At 42.4% G+C, this 18,834-nt stretch overlaps 1 long non-coding RNA gene across 1 annotated transcript in view; it reads left to right on the top strand.

Annotated features, from left to right (window-relative positions):
- LOC121927920 overlaps positions 1-15,095 on the top strand; it is a 23,956-nt gene extending 8,861 nt beyond the window's left edge. The window contains exons 2-3 of the long non-coding RNA XR_006103392.1: positions 9,739-9,818; positions 14,926-15,095. This is a non-coding gene — a long non-coding RNA (uncharacterized LOC121927920). The remainder of the gene's footprint in view (positions 1-9,738; positions 9,819-14,925) is intronic.
- The last annotated feature ends 3,739 nt before the right edge of the window (positions 15,096-18,834 follow it).

Consider the following 18,834-nt stretch of genomic DNA (forward strand, 5'->3'; position numbering starts at 1 on the left):
CATCATCATCATCATCATCATCATCATCATCATCATCATCATCATCATCAGTCTGGAGATCTCTGGGTGATGTACAGTAAAACCAGTCTGACAAATTTAAAACTATGTAAATAATAAAATTAATTTTAAAGGCTAAAAATACAGTTGGCCCTTCTTATACACAGATTTTTTATACACGGATTCAAGCACCCACAGTTTGAAAATGTTAAAAAAAAGTATAAATTTTAAATATTAAACCTTGATTTTCCATTTTGCATAAGGGACACCATTTTGCTATGTCATTATATTTAATGGGACTTGAGCATCCACAGATTTTGTTATACACGGGGGATCTTTTTAGTATTTTATAGTCATTATTTGTATTAGTATTGCATTTTTAATTATGCAATCCCACTTTGATCCTTGGGAGAAGCAGGAAATATAAATAAAATTATTATTATTATTATTATTATTATTATTATTATTATTATTATTATCTTGGAACCAGACCCCAGTGTATAACAAGGGTCCACTGTATATTAAACTATTTAATATGTTAAAAACAATTAAAGTTGTTAAATAAGTTTAAAACTTTGTGTCCGGGTACTAATTGGACTGGAGAATGTAATGGAGACTGCAGTCAAGAAATCAGAAGACTAGGACTTGGAAGGGCAGTTAAATAAGATCCTCAAATGTAAAGCTGTATCATTGAATACTAAAGTTCAGATTGCCCATGCCATCATATTTCCCATTTCTATGCATGGCTGTGGAAGCTGCACAGTGAAGAAAGCAGAGAGGAAGAAAATCAACTCCTTTGAAATGTAAAGCTGGAGAAGAGTTTTACTGGCAAGAGTCTGTTTATTGCTAAAAAGACAAATAAATGGATCCCAGAGCAAATCAATCCTGAACTCTCCCTAAAAGCTAAGATGACTAAACTGAGGCTACCATATTTTGCCCATATCATGAGAAGACATAACTCACTAGAAAAGACAATATTGTTTGGTAAGGTAGAAGGCGGTAGGAAAAAAGGAAGAACACATTCCAGATGAACAGACTTCCTCAAGGAACCCTGAGTCTGTGAGACCAAAGTGGAGCTGTTGATGATAGGTGACTTGCAGGGTCTCTCTTTCATAGGCTTACTATACGTCAAAGCTAACTTAACTGTTAATGACAATAAACCAACTGGATGGTGATTTCAAAGCCTCTGCTCTCCTTTCTCATCGTTTTTGATCTTTATAAACCATGGTGGAAAGGAAACTCTAATCCCAGAGGCTGGACATAGCCTCCAAATCCCTTGTTACCCCTGTTGCACTCCTCATCAAAGGTGATACAACCCATGGGGCTTTTATTTGAAAGAAATTCTAATGTGAAGGAAGATAGGGAACACAAATATTGGTGAGCAATGACTTGTATGGGGAGAAATCCTGAGTCAGCTTCTAATCATTTTTTAAATCCATTTTTCTGAAGCATTTCTTTGAAAGAATGTATTTCCTGGGAGGTACTTAGCAAGCAGGGAGTTGGAGGAATGGCAGGCTGCAGTTCCTATGTACAGCAAGTGGTCTTTACTCTCAAGAATCTCTGCCAGAAAGAGATAAGGGAAAATGAATTAGCTACTCTGGGATTGTCTCCATTTCTTGTCAAATTCTGTCGGCTTTGTGCCCAGTGAAAACTCATTTTCTTTTAACATGCCTTGTTTCCATTCCATTATTACTTTCTGGGGGGAATACTAAATTTTCTGTAACTGAACTAATGTCCAACTCTCTTCCTAGAAACTGAGCTGCTTTTCCTCTTATCTGTTTTTACATGAAAAGATGTGATGAAGTTTTCTTTTCTTTGGCCACCCACAACTTCCTCCTACCCATCTCTCTTCTTCTGATGGATTTTTCAGTGTTACACCCCATCATTCCTGAATGTTGATTCCTAAAAGGTGAGAAGCAAAAATGCATCTAAGGTAGTACTGGAAACATATTGCAGGTCACATAGCTAATACTGGAGAAGGACTATAGCTGAGCTGTAGATCTGGATCTAGTTTACCCTTAAGTGTATTATGTGAACTGCTGGGGATATTTGCACATTTGAATTGATGGTTAATTGCCTTCACTTTATTGTGCAAATTCACATCTTTTCACATATATTTACTCTCCCTCTGCCAAAAATGCACAACCATCAGAATTTATGTGAAGCAGCCAGACGGCCACACATGAAATAATGCCCATTTCTGTGGATTTCAGTGGATACTTCAGGAAAAAGCATGAAGCCTTTTTCTGTGGATTTTAAGGAGTTTTTTTCATCCCCTCCACCCCCTGCAAAAAGGCTGAACTCCTGTCAATTGCATGTAGCTGGATGATATTTTATTCAACTGGAGTGAGGAGTAAATGAGCCACTAGTGTGAGAGCTAGTGTGATGTCGTGGTTTGAGTGTTGGATCATGATTCTGGAGACCAGGGTTTGACTCCCTGTGAAACCCACTGGGTAATCTTGGGCAAGTCACACTCTTTCAGCCTCAGAGGAAAGCAATGGCAAACCTTCTCTGAACAAATCTTGCCAAGAAAACCCCATGATAGGGTCATCTTAGGGTCACCATAAGTTAGAAATGACTTGAAGACACACAACAACAACAACAGCAACAACAAGTCCCTAATGTGACTATGTAGGTATCATCAAAAAGGAGGACAAAAGAGGATTCAGATATTCATCAAGATTGTGTGTGCTGATTTACCCATTAATTCATTACCCACTCTTACATGGGAGACCTTACCAGCAGCAGTGCTACTCTCAACATAGCCTTCTGCCTCACAGTAGCACACAGTCCCACTACTATGGAAAGGTAGTGCCAAGAGGGTTCTCTCTCCTAATGGGTTTATACAATTTTAAATGGACCAGACAGTTCTTCAAAGTGAGCAGGAGTGAACAAAGTACATCCTAGGAATTATGGGAATTGCAGTTAAACAATATCTGGGCCAAGTTCCTACATGGATTGTGGGTAGCTTTAATCTCTGCCTGTGGGGTTGCACATGAATTGGGCTGTTATTGCTGTTGCTGTGTACCTTCAAATCATTTCTGACTTATGACACCCTAAGACAAACCTATCATGAGGTTTTCTTGGCATGTTTCTTCAGAGAGGGTTTGCCAGATGACCACAACCACACCTTTTCTGAGGCTGAGACAGTGTGACTTGCCCAGGGTCACCCAGTACATTTCCATGGCTGAGCGGGTACTTGAACCCATGTCTCCAGAGTCATGGTCCAACACCAAACCACTATACCATGCTGGCTTGATGAGTTGTGCTACACAACCATTATATTTAATGCCAACATTGTGCAACTGAAGCAAGATATCAAACTGCAAATTAATACACCACCAAATGCACATGTAAATCATCGATGTGCAGTGTACACCCAGGTGCAATGGCAGCACATGAATAATGCCACTTCTGTACTTGAATCAAATGAATGCAGTTTTTCTGCACTAGATAAGAAGTCCAATCACATCTGTCTGGAAATTTTTGCACCAAGAAGATTGCAGTCCTAGAGTTCCAAAAGTTACTCAACTTCAAAATAGGCAGTTCCACAAAAATGGATGCTTCAGGCATATTGGTCACTACACATGGTTGCATGAATACATTTGGTTGGCATCAGATCAAATAATATGGCATCTGATTAAATAATCTGGTATCGGATTAAATTATCTGTTTAGAATAGTACACCTTTTGGGGTGATTTGATCCTATGATTCTATGATTCCCATCCTAAGAGTGTGTTTATAGGAATTTGCATCAACACTCTAGAAAAAGCAAAAAAAAAAAAAAAATTACTTGGATTTGGCTCAGAAGCTTATGAATCCCAGTCTCATTCTTGACAGTTTCCAGAACTGAAGATCTAAGAACTCAGTGTTCCTCTCTGCTTCATGGTTTGAGACAGTAAACTTCAACCAACTTCACAGACAGAGACAGACTTTGAAAGCATAGGCTTTTTCTAAGAGGAGCTCCATTGTGGTTGTGCTTTCTATTTTGTTCAGATGGAATCTGATTCAAGAATTCAAGAAGGCATGTGGATTTAGAATGTGTAATGTTGAATCTGCCAGCACAGAAGGAGGGATGAAGAGCCCAGAACTTGGAAAAGTGATTTTCTTGGATGACCATCTTCTACAGACAGCATGGAGTTTCTGAGAGTTATAGTGCAAGAAAATCACTTTTCCAAGTTGGCTCTCTTCTCAACTCCGGCTAGAAGGGATACTTTGGAGATGGTGTTTCGTCCTCCTAAAATGGTGCTGTCTTCAGATGGTGACATTGCAGAGACAATGAGGGAGGAGTCATCCAAGGAAACAGTGGTTGAATTTATGGATCAAAGGCAAACTAGGCTTCATGGAACGTATAGTTCCATTCCTGGTTTTTCACATTTTAGCCAAGTCACACAGGGAGGAGAAGCACTTATGCATTGTTAAAGAGAGGGAATGCATGACCAAAAACAATGCTAGAGAACTGCAGATCATTGGCACGGGCAAATATATATATGCACGGATGCACATTCAAACATAATTACTATAACTGAAATAAAACACAGCACACCACACCATCTTGGAGAAAACTGTGATCAAGCTCATTTTACTGCCCAGGTCCTGTTAACTATCGCTGGGTAGGCATTGGCAAATCTCTCTTTGTAGAATTCTTTACGTATCTTTAAACTGGGCCTGGACTGAACAGTTATTCAAACAGAAGATAATCCTCACACAGAGAATTACCCTCTGGTAGGACTTCAAACAGAAAACTGTTCTTTGTAAATGTAGACAGATGGCCACTCTGAATCATATCTTTCAAAAACAGTACTAAGGGCTGGGCTGGGCTGGATTATCAGTGGTACAGTTGGTGCAATTGCTCTTGGTTCCTTGATAGCTAAGGGCCCAGTGTTGAAGAGAAGATGTATAGCTTGCTTCCACTTCTTCCGCAGTCACTTCCTGAATCTCCCAAAGTTTCAAATATCATCAACATTTTGGCCAGCATCCTACTACAGTTGGCCTCCCATATCCACAGATTTTGCATCCACATATTCAACCATCCATGGCTTGAAAATATTTTTTAAAAAATACAAAAAGCAAATCTTGGTTTTGCCATTTTATATAAGGGACACCATTTTACTACCCCACTGTATATAATGGGACTTGACCATCCACCGATTTTGGTAGCCATAGTGGTGGTGGTAGGATCCTGGAACCAAACCCCAGTGGATGCCAAGAACCCAATGTACTGACTTATATGTGTGCAAATGCATCGTGTGTGTGTGTGTGTGTGTGTGTGTGTGTAAATCTCTTCTGGGCCACCTGTTATTGTTACTTACTACAGTGGGCCCTCGCCTTACACGGGGATCTGTTCTGGATCCCTCTGCATAAGGCGAATGGAAACAATGGGGCTCGTGCACAGCGGCGTGGCGGCGCGGCGGCACGCGGGGCACAACGGGTGCGCGCGCCCATTCAATTGAATGGGACGTGCCGCCCCTTCTGCCCCGCGCATGCCCTGCGGCTTGAGCACGTATGCTCAAGCCGCGTAAAGCGCGCCCGCGTATGGCGCGGGCAAGCAGTAGTAGGAAAAAGAGGAAGGGGAGGCAATTCAGACCATAGGGTTGCCAGACTGAAAACTGGAGAAGACTCCTATACTTTTAATGGCTTTATGGAAGGAGTTTGAGCAGGTGTTGCTTGTCATACAACCAGGTAACAATAACACCTGCTGAAATTCCCTCTTCTATGTAATCATTTAAAGGTACAGGAGCCCTCTCTAGTTTCCAGCCAGGAGAACCATATGCTGCTTCTCCATGGTCTGAACTGCCTTCCCACTAGTAATCTCTCCTAGGGCTTTACAGCTATTGGGCATTGGGAATGGGGACTGACAAATGCAGAGGTTTCAAGACTGAAAATGAGTTCACATGCTGTCTCTTTTATTTAGCATTTCATTCCTTATTCACTCATTTAATATCTGTGATTCTATGCCATGCTTGCATACAAAGGGATCATATTTTTGGAATTACTTGAGGTCCTATCTACCTTAATTTGTTCTGGTGCCCTCTCTTCCCATGGGACTCAAGGACTGTAAAGAGATCACCATTCTTGCAGGAGACCAATGCCTTTCCAGTCAGAAATATATGGCTCATTGTAGGAAAAGCGAGTTCCTCTTTAATAGAAAATATAACACACACCCCACACACCCCATAATTCAAGCTCAAAGTGTTACATTTAAACAAGGCTGGGGAACCTGTGGCCCACCAGATGTTGTTGGACTCCGATTTCTATCAGCCCTGCCTGCCTGCTGATAGTAAGGGCTGGAGGAAGACAGCAACATCTGCAGTTCATAGGCACTGGTGCAATGAAATTATCAGTGACTCCACTTGGGACAAATTGTGTCAGCCATTGCTGATATTCTCTATTTTGTAGATTTGGCCTCATCCTTTTAAAAAGCAATCATGTTAGGCTCAGCAATGGGAATGGTTTTACAGCTGAAAGAGAATTTATGTGTAGACAAAAAGGACTTGTAGTAGCACAGGAGTAGTATGACAAAGGGGATTTGTAGTAGTACAGCGTGTCAGCATGATGTAGTGGTTTGAACACTGGACTACGACTCTGGAGACCAAGGTTTGATTTCTCGCTTAACCATGGAAACCCACTGGATGACCTTGGGCAAGTCATAATCTCTCAGTCTCAGAGGAAGCAAAGGTCAACCCCTCTGAAAAATTTTGCCAAGAAAACCCATGATAGGGTCTCTATAAAATGGAATTGACTTGAAGACACACAACAACAAGTAGTATGGTACAGTTGAAATGCATATTTGCACAATGCAGCACATTTTCCAAACTTGTCATTCAGTGTTTAGAGAGAGAATCTGGAATAAGCATGTTTGTTTGATTCAAATTTGCATCGAGATGCTTTTGGCTAGATCATATCTCTTTGATTGTTTGTCATGCCCCACATATGAAACCTCAAAAACTATAAACAGTATAGTATTAATCATTGTGTGTTATCTCTCAAGCACTGCACAATATACATGCCTGTGAAATGTGAATCAACCAAAAAATATGTTGCATATGTTTGGCAATGTATGTCTTATCTATTACCACATCATTTTTGTAACTAGCAATATCAGGAACTTTGTCCAGATTGGCTGCTCCATAATAGCTAGATCATGCCAGATTATTATTATTATTATTATTATTATTATTATTATTATTATTATTATTATTATTATTACAGTTGGCCCTCGCCTTACGCGAGGGATCCGTTCAGGATCCCGTCGCTTAACGCGAATTCCGCCTATGCTCAAGCCCCATTGGAAACAATGGGGCTCGTGCATGGTGGCACGCCAGCGTGGCGGCGCGCGGGGCACCACAGGCGCATGCCCCCATTCAATTGAATGGGATGCGCCACCCCTTCTGCCCCACGCATTCCCCACGGCTTGAGCGCATATGCTCAAGACCGCGTATGGCGTGCCCACGTATGGCGCGGGCACACTGTGTTAATGGTATTTATACCCCGCCCTTCAGCCCTAAAAGGCTATCAGAGCGGCTTACAATTATTATTTTTGATTAGATGGTTCCCTGCCCTCAGGCTTAAAATCTAAAAGACACGACACAAAAGGAGAAGGGAATGGAGGTGGGAAAGGGGATGAGGTCCAGTAGTTATTCTCTTCCTCTGAGGCTTGGACCAAGGCAGATGGACTGGAAGGAGGGCTCTTCTTCTTCAGGCTAGCCCTGATGGAGCTGGGCCTGCTTGGTCACTCCCTCACAGGCCAAAGGTTGTCAGTTATCATGGAGGGAGGGCACTCTATCTTCAGGCTAGCCTTGATGGAGCTGGGCCTGCCATTTTTTTTCCGAAACAAGAAAAATATGCATGAAAAGAATTTAGGCAAAATCAAGGAAAAGGTGGGGATAGGAGGGGGCTTGGATTATAGAACCCAGAATTTCCAAATCAAGATGGCTACCAGCCACACTGGCTATGGAACTCTGTGAACATTTCCACAAAGTAATGTTTCCAAACTCAGACTTCAAGATGCCATATGAGTTATATCATTCATTCTGTATAATGCTTTTCTTTCTATTAAAGGAAGGATAGTATCCTACTTAGGTTTATTGTGAAAGCCTTCAAAAATGGAATGCTTTGACTCTTCTATGAAAGTGCCTGTGCTTTTGCAACAATTCAGAAACTGATGCTTAGAATGATGATGACTCCCCAGAAAGAAAAGATGACTGAGACCCACATATTATCATATAGGGCCTGAACAGACAGTCCAAAATAAAGTTGTTTCGGGTCACTTTGGAGGTATGCTATTTAAATGCTACATGCATCCTAAGAGGCCAGAAGTCGCACCAAAGCCGTGCTCCAGTCCTAAGGACTAGAGCATAGCTTTGGAGCAGCTTCTGGCCTCTTAAGATGCATGTGTCATTTAAACATTATACCTTTAAAGCAGGGGTAGGCAATCTTTTTGAGCCGGGGGCCGGGTTGTTGTCCCTCAGACAACTGGGGGGCCGAAGCCAAAAAATAAATAATTAAATAATTTTTTAAGAAATTAAATATATAAATATACCAGGACAAATGCAGGACAAAATTTTCAAATGGAGGACACGTGAAAAAATTTGCTGATTTTTAAAAAAATGTTAATATAAATGCATGTTTTTGAGGCTTCTATAGACAATTGTCACCCAAAGGCCCCGGCGGCAATTGGCGGCAGGATTGGGCTGGGGCCGGTCCCCAGGCCTTGCCGGGCCGCATCCGGCCCGCGGGCCGCAGGTTGCCTACCCCTGCTTTAAAGTGACCTGAAGCAGCTTTATTTTGGCCTGTCTGTTTTGGCCCATAGTTTCAGCTGGACACCTTGCAAAGCTGCAGGTGGACAATGTCCTATTCAAGCAGTTTAGCAGGGAATATCTGGTTGGGGGATGCTGAATGCTGTAGTTCAAAAATGTAATTTCCCCACATTTGTAATTAGTTGATTGAGATTAAAAAAAAGTCTCAGTAAAAGGTGGATCTATGAGAATAAAATGAGGACATTGCCGCAATAAGAATTCTGCCCCCCCATGAAATTTTCCTTCAATTTCCTTCAATTTTTAAATTTCTGGATATTGAAAATTATTCACATCTGGAAATCTTCTATTTGCTACATTTCTTCTTTTCTTAATCACTTTGCCTGCCTCCTTTCTTTGGCTATCTAGACAGTATTTCTAAATCTTCAACTGATATTTTAAGTTACAGCAGTGCTAGAAATTTGGGGACTGAAGGAAAATTTAATGAGGGGACAGAATTTGTATTTGTGGGACTGATTGTGGTAAAAGTGGGTGGTCATTTGGGAGAAACCTTTCTTCTCCCATCTCTTAAATTTGAGCTGAAAACTAAGGGGTGGATGGAGACTGCACCAACCAAACAACACGGCCTCCAGGAGGCCTAAACAGAACCTGCTCCTTGCAGGTTCTTTTTAGGCCATGTGCAGGATGCCATTAACACACTTACGTGCAATTATGATGTCCATGCAGCATGGAACTGTTTGGATGCTGCACTGAGTGGCCATCATCATTGCGTTCCCTGTATAGACAGGGTGTGGCAAGATGGTGCACGGGTGCCAATAGTAGGGCTGGGCGCATGTGGACACCAAGCCCTTCTTAGCCCTAATTTTGGTCCTAGGCTGGCGCAAAGCCTCCGTCTGTACCAGGCTAAACTTTAAAGAATTTTGGCTTTCCTTTAATCATGATATCACTAAATTTCTTGCTTTTCTGTCTTTTCTTGCTGAATAGAAGAAAAAATAATCTAGGTCATAATTTGACAAATGGCAGAAGGAAGAAGCCAGAGAAAAAATGCAAAGAGAAAATATCAGGTGAGGACTGAGTTCGGCAGATATACATTCCAGTCTTAGAAAAAGAAAAATGATGCTAAGATCCTTAGTTTTATAAACATGTTGTTTGCTTAGGGTAGAAATGTAATTCTTCACTAAATTTCTTCTCACAGTCAAGCAATGAGTAAAATGTTCTACTGACTGAAAAAGTCTGAAAACCACACTATTTAAAAAAGCTATTCACAGTTCAGGACAAAATTCCCACACAATTGCATCCTACAGAAAACAGCATTTTCTGCATGGAAAATAGCATTTCAACACAATAATATTAATTTCTGTGCAGAAAATGCTGTGTTCAGTACAGAAAATGTGTGTTTTATGCAAATAAATAATGTATGAATTTTATGCAGAATAAATTCTCCATTATAGCAAATTTATGTGCAGAAAACAACATTTTCTGTGCAGACATTAATGTTTCAGTGTTTAAATGTTATTTTCTATGCAGAAAATGCTGTTTCCTGTGGAAATGAACCATGTGCAAATTTTGCACAGAATAAATCCCAAACTGTGATTATTACTGTCAGTCCAGGATTCTTCGCATCAGCATGTCTCAACACTAAAAAGAAGAAGCATGTTTTACAACCATTTTCTGAATATTTTAAAGCATTCTTTCCATTCCTAGCTTCTAGGGGCTCACATTTGATCTTGTCTTGATTTTGTGCCTGTATCTTGTTCCCTACATCATAGTTAGCAACATGTATACTGCAGCGTTGTGACAAAAGACTGGAGCTGAGTGGTAGAGCACATGCATTGAATACAGAAGGCCATAAGTAAGGTTGAATAGAATGCTAAGTGATTCCATAGAAAGCTCTATCTGTTGTCTAGATGGAATTAAATCTGAGTCAGTCTAAGGCGGGATACAGACCGCCGCTTTGCGGCGGTCTCCCGCCGGAGCCATTTGCTCCGCGCGGGAGCTGCAGCAGCCAAACCGCGCGGCTCCTGCGCGGAGCAAAAAAGAAGCTCCATTTCGGAGCTTCTTTTTGCGGCGCCTTTATGACGTCGCGAGCCGCCACTGGCACATTCGCGACGTCATAGGCACCGCGACACGTCTGGACGCTATGCGTCCAGTACTTAAACATGGTGGCCCCCATGTGGAAGGGGGGCCGCCATGTTGTACGTATTCTATACGTACTAGGGTTAGGGGGGTGCGGAAGCACCGCCCCTTCCTAACCCTAGTACGTATAGAAGACGTACTATATGTTTGTATCCCGCCTAAGTCAGATTCCTATATTTTTATATTTACTAATGACAGTCAGTGTGGTGTAGCAATTTGAGCACTGGACTATGACTCTGGAGACCAGGATTCAAATCCTGGCTTGTCCATGGAAACCCATTTGATGAGGTTGGACATGTCACTCTCTCAGCCTCAGAGGATGGCAATGGCAAACCCCCTCTGAAGAAACCTGCCAAGAAAACTCCATGATAGGATCCCCTTAGGGTCACCATAAGTTGGAAATGTTTTGAAAGCACACAACATCAATGCGAAAATAAAGGATAAAGGAAGAATGTACAGTTAGGGCACTATCTTTGTAAGACAGTTCTTACAGTTGTTTAATGTCACTCTGAATTAGAAGGGACACACAGTAGGAGCAAACAATGCTTGCTGCCATGTAAAGCATTTATTGCATGCACTTGACACTTTTAAAGAAATAACTTAAAAGAAAAAAGAAAGGAAAAAAAGGGTATTATTCTTCCTTTGAAAGCTGAATGAGTAGTTTCTAGTGGTGACAATGCAACATGATTATCCTTGCAGAGCTGAGCAGGGTGTCTCAGAGCCACGCAAAGTTGACCTGCCCAACAAGCCACTCCTAATACAATAATGTTAGTTGCTCCCTACCCAGGAGCCAAATGCTCCATCTTCAGAAGTTATGACAACACAGGGTCCTTTTCTCGCCCACGCTCTCTCCCTTGGGCTAAAAGTGTGACGTTACTGTGGACAAGGGTGGTGTCATCTTTTTCCCTCTGGGGTCCAAATGCACTTGGTTTTCCTCTTTCAGTCTGCCTTCTCTCCAGCTGTTTAACTTGCAACATTTTCTATAGCTGCATCCCCCTCTTCAGTGCTCTGCCTGGGACTTTAACACTGTATGTCCTCAGCTGATGCACTCAATCCTCAGACTAAGATGAGTCACATCTCCCACCAACACTATTACTATTTTAGAAGGCCCAAAGCAAAAAGGGCAGGGAAAAGAGGTGCGTGTACTGGCAGATATGAAGCAGTGGGGCAATCTGCTGTATTTGGTGTATGCTTTCTATTCTAGTATGGGATTAAAGATGTTCTCTCTGGTTGGAAAAGGCTGGCCATTTGCCCTACTGACAGTATACACAGCATAGTCCTGTTTGCAAGGGCTACTCAATGACCAGGCCAGCTCTGGTATAAAGATAATGGACTACCAAGAAAATAGAGTAACTGCAATGAAGTTGCCGGCCAACAGTTAGACCTTGGGCACCAGATAGAGTAGGTCACTATCTTTTCTACTATATAAATTATTGTAACTATTCTACAGTTTCATGTGTACATATGAAATACCAAATGCATATTTTGAGCAAATTGGTATCTTCTTTTGTCCTTTTTGTTCTTAGTGGTTGCCTCAGTTAAGGAAAGGAAGGACGAAATCTTGCCTTTCTCAGTAGGCACAAGCAAAAGCCAACTGCTACTGCCTTTCCTAGCTTGTCTGTTCCCCTTCACTAGTTTTCACCACCTTGACTACACTCTGGTGTTGTTTGCCCACATGTGTCCCAGGCTTCATCTCTGCAATGTTGGAGGGTGTGCTTCCATCAACCCTAGCCAGAAGAGCCAATCATGAAGAATAGTAGGAGGTGCAATCTGGCAACATCTACAGAGCCCACATGTTGCCTATCTCCTATGCTAGAAAACTAAAATGCAAAAACTGCCACCATCTACAGCAAGATGGACATTATAACAAAACTGGAATCTTTTCCCATGGCTCAGTCCTTTTACTTGATGCAAAGGAACTATTAGAGTTCCTTGCGGTACAACTCGCACTACAGTGGCCAACAGGCTTTTGAAAACAGAGTATCTCAAGGGTACCAAATGGCCAAGCAAAAAACCAGCAGAGCAAGAAGAACTATGTGTTTGCTGTTTTTTAAATCCTATTAACCTTGTGCTGCCTTGCCTCTCTGGAACCAGTAGGGGCCACTGTGGATGTTGGCACTGAGAGGGGGTAAGGGATGCTTAGAACTGCTTTTTTACTGGCAGTGAGAAGCCAAGTGTGAACTATATATACCCTGTGGAGGAAAAATAATATTTCTATCCCAACCTATGATGATTCAAGGACACTGCAAGAGGCATGGATTGGATACTGGTTCCTGCACAAAATGGCAACCAAACCAATTAGGAGGCTGAAACAATTCACCTATGACAAAAGGTTACAACTTACACAGTTGTGTTTTGGTTTAGAAAAGAGTTGTGAGATACAATACTTGATAATACAGGGTACCATACACGACAGAGGTGAGGAGTGTTATGCACGGCATGGATAATGTAGGTAGAGAGAAGCTTATAATTCCATTTCTTCATTGATTCAGGGTTTGACATACTAGAACCCCAGGTCAACCAATGGAGATGAATTGTACGAGGTTGAGATTGTGCAAAAGATTTTTTTTCCTGCACAACACAAAGTTAAAGCTGTGGAATTTGCATCACAAGAGGACCAGAAAGTTTGACAAATTCTAATGCAATTGCTCTCCTAAAACTGTAGAGCAGACTCCAAAATGGGTGTCAAAGAGGTACTTCAGAGAATATACTAGTAAAAATAAAACCCACATTGAAACTTCACACAGGGGGCATGTATACTTTGACCTGTAATATAAACTCCATTTAGATATCTGCCTTAACACTTCATGTGTTATTTAAGTTGACAATAATGGACTCCATTATTCTGTCTTATATTCCTTGTGCTCCTGACTTGCCACAGTACCCCCATTGTTATTCTTAGCAATGTTCACACACGTTCCCTGTACCCACAGGGCTTATCACTACCATAGGGAAACAGGGAGGGCAGGTTGTATTATTATACCTTGTACAGGTGGATCGGTTGCCAAAGCAGATTTTATAAATCACAGTAATGAGGGCTGCTATGTGAGCCAAAAATAGATATAAATGATCTCCTTGTTGAGACAATAGCAATAAAGGCCCTATTATTACATAATCACAAAGAACACTCCCTCTGTTTGCTAAAGTGCCCAAGGCTGAGTGGATTCTGTGTCTTGGTGGGAAAAGATGCCAAACCTAATGCCACCCCCAACACTGTGCTTACAATAGACTGTGCAGACTAAATGCATTTTTCCTGTTTTTAATGTTTACAGAATTTGTTGGGTTTTGCTCCATCCCATAGATACAGTGAGTGAGATGGGATTCCTAATGTTGTGTCCCTTGGCCTCATTGGCCCGTTACAAACGGGCCGTTTTGTGCGTGTGGAGCACGCACTAGGGTTAGAAAGGGGCGGTGCTTCCACACACCCCTAACCCTAGTGCACGCTCTGCACGCACAAAATGGCGGCGGCCGTTCCACACGGCCGCTGCCATGAGGACGTCACGACCGTGCCGCCTCTATAAGGGGCGATGCGGAAGTGATGTCCTCGCTCCGCGCCAGGGCGGTTTGGTCCGGTTTGGTTCGCTGGGAGCAGCCTTCACACGGCTGCGCCCAGCGGACCAAAGGAGAAAGGGCCCAAGCGGCCCCTTTCTCCTCCTCCCCACCGCTGCGGGGTGTCCTTGGGGCTTGAAGCCCCAGGGACACCCCTTTTCAGGCTGCGGGGAAGCGGTGTTTTGCCGCTTCCCCGCAGCCTGAAAAGCGGCGGATCGGGGCCTCAGCGGCTGCCGTTCTAACCACTGAGGCCCCGATACACCGGGGAAAGGGGTGGGTACAGCCCGCCCCAAATGGGCGGTCTGTAACCCTCCAAAGTCTCAGAGTATCCTATAAATTAGTATATGTCGGGATTAAACTAAGTGAGGTTGTGATAAACAATGATGTTCAGAACTCACAAGCTCCCATCTCTTTACATTTTAAAAAAAAGCCAACCAAAGAACTGGAAAAGAACTGATGATTTCTTTTTTTTTTTTTCATATTCAGATTAAATGGAGAATATTGCTGGTGGTGCTGATGATGGTGAAAGATAGTGAGCAAGTCCCACTCTCTCAGCTTCAGAAGATGACAATGGCAAATTTCCTTTGAACAAATCTTGCCAAGAAAACCTTGTGATAGGTTCACCTTAGGGTTGCCATAAGTTGGAAATAACTTGAAAGTGTGCAACATCTCTCTCTCTCTCTCGCTCGCTCTCTCTCTTTCAACCTATCTGGTATTTTATTTTACACACTAAAGTAACAGACTGAAATTTTTATGGCAATAAATGAATAGCTATTGAACTTTGGACATATCACAAGATAACATGATTCATTAAAAAGACAATAATGCTGGGAAAAGTTGAAGGCAGTTGGAGAAGAAGACAGTCACATTTGTTTATTTAAGGACATCTGTATCACCTCCCAGCCCACAATGGTTTCCAAGGTGATGGACACATGAAAACCAATTAAAACAATATAGAGATAAAAACATTTTAAAAACACATTATAATACTCTTTAAAACCTCCTAAAAGCAGTCTAAAACAATCCTAGAATCCCATTTTGAAATAGCTGATATAGTTAAAATAGCAATTTCAAACACTGAATGTGATGCAGAACCACACTGTTGTTGCTGCCCACTGGAAGTTAATTGGAAATGGGCCCGGGGCTAACTTCCATGGATAGGGAGTTCCCCAGCTGAGGTGCTGCTACAAAGACCTGTTATATGTACTCACCAGCCTAACTTCACAAGGTGTTGGGAACGACATACACCAGGGCCTCCTCTGAAGAGCTCAAATTTCTAGTGGGCTCATATAGGAGGAGGCAGTCTTGCAGATATCTTGACCCCAAGTCATTTAGGGTTTTGGAGATCAACATCTAGAGTTGAGCAAATTGGAAGCTAGTTCATTTCTTGCAGGGCCAGTTACTTGGTCTCTAAAATGTACACATGAAACCAATCTGGCTGCTGCAGTTTGCACTTCCGGTAGCTTCCCACATTTTTTAAGGACAGCCCCACATAGAGTTCATTACATTAGTCTAATCAAGAGGTAACTAAGACATGAACTACTGTGGCCAGGTCTGCCTTCCCCAAGCTGAGGCACTAGCCAAAGCTAGAGAAAGGTACTCTTGGCCACTCCAGCAACCTGGTTTTCAGGAACAATGTTGGGTGCTAAAGTACCTCTAAGCTATGAACCTGATTTTTCAGAGGAAGAGCAATCCCAAATAGAACATGCTGTGATCCCAATTCCAGGTTGGTTTTCCTACTAACAAGCAGCATTTCTGTCTTGTATGGATTAAGCCTCAGACTATTCACCTATATCCAATCCTTTTCTGCATCCAGGCAATCGTACAATGCTATACCACAGCCTTCTTGCCACAAATTATAAAGGAGAGATAGAGCTGTGTATCATCAATACACTGATGACACTTAATCTCAAAGCTCCAGATGACCTCTCCCAGTGGCTTCATGTATATGTTGAAAAGCATAGGGGGGCTCATTACTGATCACTATGGAACCCACAGGCTAATAACCAATAGGCTGAATAAGAGTTCCCCAGCACCACCCTCTGGGAATGTTCAGCCAAGAAATGGAACCACTGCAAAGCAATGACCCCCAGATCCCATATTAGCCAGAAGGATAGCATGATTGTTGATATAAAATGTTGCTGAAAGATCCAGGATCACCAATACTCACTGCCCCTGTCCCACTCCTGATGTAGGTCATCCACCAAGATGACAAAAACTATTACTGTCCCATAAACAGGCCTGAGCCCAGATTGGAATGGGTCCAGGTAATCCATTTCATCCAAGAAAGGCTGGAGTTATGTTGCCACCACTCACTCTAAGATCTTACTTAGAAAGGGGAGATTAGGGACTGGCTGACAGTTACCTAGGGAAGTGGGGTCCAATGAAAATTTTTCAACTAAAGTCTTACAATAGCTCCTTTTAGAGAAGCTGGACCAGAGCTCTGTTTCAAAGAAACATTTACAACCTGCACCACCCAATTGACCAGTCCTCCTCTGGCAGCTCTAAATAACCAGGATGGGCATGGGTCTAAAAGACAAGTGATTGTCCTTACCTCTCCAAGCAACTTCTCCACATCATCATGTTGAACAACCTGAAACTCATCAATCAAAATTTTACAAGTATATGCCTCAGTTACTTCTGCAGACTCTACAGTTAATGTGGAGTCCATATCAGAATGAATTCAAGCAATTTTCTCTACAAAGTATTTAGCAAATCCATCACAGCATTTTTCTGGGGACTTCTCTCAGCATTCTGAGGTTTAGATGTTTTCTTTCATGAAGGGATAAAATGGTGGCATTTCCATTTATGGATAAAGAGAAATACACCTTTTTATTTTATTAAGTTGAAAAGTGCCATTTTGTTCAGGCTGGACATGGTCAGAATGAAAGAAGTGTTTTTTTTAATGTCATGCTTCTTTTACTAATATGTTTACTTGTCTGTCTGAGACATCAACAAATTAGCTACACACCTTTTAAATATTTCTTAAAGCTCACCCAAATCTGTGCACCACACCTGTACTACTTGGCTGACACATATAAAACTGTAACACTTCCTAGTGCCAGTCCTGATTTGTGGTGAAATGATTGAGCTGAAGATCATTGATGAGCAAGGAAACCCACATAAGCACCGGACCTTGATATTTCTTTCATCCAAAGGTGATGCCAAAACCTGGTGGTGCCAAGGCCCAACCCAAGATGCATCTCAAACAACTGATGACAGTAAATAATCACTTGGGAATCGTCTCCTTCAACATATGGTCTTTCGGTTTCTATGTACAAAGTTTCTGCAATTTCTTTCTTTTTTTTAAACCTAACCAAATGCTCTTTATTGCTTTGTCCATAAAATAGCTGGTGTCATGTCAAAAAGTAAAGTGACTGTGAAATTTAAAGATGCTGTAATGAGAGACAGCAGTTCCACTTATACAGCAGACTTTTAGTCTACACACTGAGTATTGCCAGCACCTACTTTGCATGTGATTAAATGTGAAGAGACACACAGAGAGATTCTCTCTACATTGCAGTTCTGGGACAGGAAATGTTGCATGTTCTAAACTTCTCCTCCTTGTTAAATACTTGGGACATGGCTCCAAAGCTGGGAAAATTTTCTGTATCATTTCTGTCTTCCTTGTAGTCATATAGATTCCCCATCCCACCCTCATTAGTATAGTGATCAATATCTTCTCATGCTAGGAGACTTTGGTGGGGAACAGACTGCCCCTTTGGGGCGGACTGCACCTGCCCCTTTCCCCGACGGATTGGGGCCTGAGCTGCCGCAGTGGCAGCCCAAGAGGCCCCAGTCCGCCACTTTTTCAGGCCTCGGGGAAGTGGCAAAATGCCGCTTCCCTGCAGCCTGGAAAGGGGTGTCCTTGGGTCTTCATGCCCCAAGGACACTCCAACAGCAGCAGGGAAAGAGAGAAAGGGGCTGCTTTTGTATTGCTGGCACAGCCGTGTAAAGGCTGCGCCAGCGATATACAGTGCAAAAGCTCCGTTTTGGAGCTCCTTCTGGTGCCGCTGAAAGGGTGCCACAGGTGCCCTGCAGTGGCACCAGGCCATAACGGTGGTGATGCGCTGTTTGGATGCGACGCAGCCATTACATCAAAATGGCGGCGCCCATGTAGACAGTCCTGGCAACGTATTAGGGTTGTGGAGCATATATAAGCAACGCCCCGAGGCAATGCTAGTACTTCGCCAGGACGTGCTTAACGGCCCATCTGTACAGGGCCTGAGATTCCCAGATTGAGAACTCTAACCTCTAATGGGAAGGAACAGAGTCAGTAAAGTCAGCAATGGAGTATATGGTTTGTTTACAGAAGGTAAACCTGTAGTACTCTTAGCATTGTCTTTTTCAATCAAATAATAGGTATATGTGAAAGTCTTAGGATAATTGTTGGCA

This window comes from Sceloporus undulatus, chromosome 4 (genome assembly GCF_019175285.1).
Source record: "Sceloporus undulatus isolate JIND9_A2432 ecotype Alabama chromosome 4, SceUnd_v1.1, whole genome shotgun sequence".
Classification (NCBI taxonomy): Eukaryota; Metazoa; Chordata; class Lepidosauria; order Squamata; family Phrynosomatidae; genus Sceloporus; species Sceloporus undulatus.